A 579-nucleotide genomic window follows, 5' to 3' on the forward strand; every position below is an offset into this window, starting at 1 on the left:
CAGCTTCTACCACAAACGACGGGGATGTCGAGGGGGGGATGGCTCTACAATAAAAATACACGGCTGCATCCCACCATGGACACAAATACCACGGTGTGCTGGCCATTAGCGTTTCAGCAATAAAAAGTGGAATTGTGTCGGTAATAACGCACAGTGCAGCAACTTCCCAGCTAACACTCGCGGAGCAGTACAGTCGAGCATGGAAGGCACAGTAACATGTTACAGAGCAGGCACCAATTTCTGCGACAGAGCAAGAGAAGCTGGTCTAAAACTTTCTCCTATTTCCCCTAGGTGAAAGACTCTTTTGGAAAAGAAAACAATGTTGAAGCAGAACCGCTTTTTAAAGTGGAAAATATTTTCCTCAATCAGCAGCACAACTTCAAAAGCAAAACCAAAACACTTTCACAAAAACCCCCAATCCACAAACTTTTCCTTTCCACCTCGGGAATTATTTCAAGCTTGAGGATGAGCGCAGCGGTCAGCAGCGAGCTCTGCCGCTCGGGAGGGAAGCGGGGGCTCCCTCGGGGCCGATCCCAGCTCCAAGCCGGCTTCCCCAAGAAGCGGGCACCGCCCCAAATC

This window comes from Egretta garzetta, unplaced genomic scaffold (assembly GCF_000687185.1).
Source record: "Egretta garzetta isolate BGI_Z169 unplaced genomic scaffold, ASM68718v1 scaffold773, whole genome shotgun sequence".
NCBI lineage: Eukaryota > Metazoa > Chordata > Aves > Pelecaniformes > Ardeidae > Egretta > Egretta garzetta.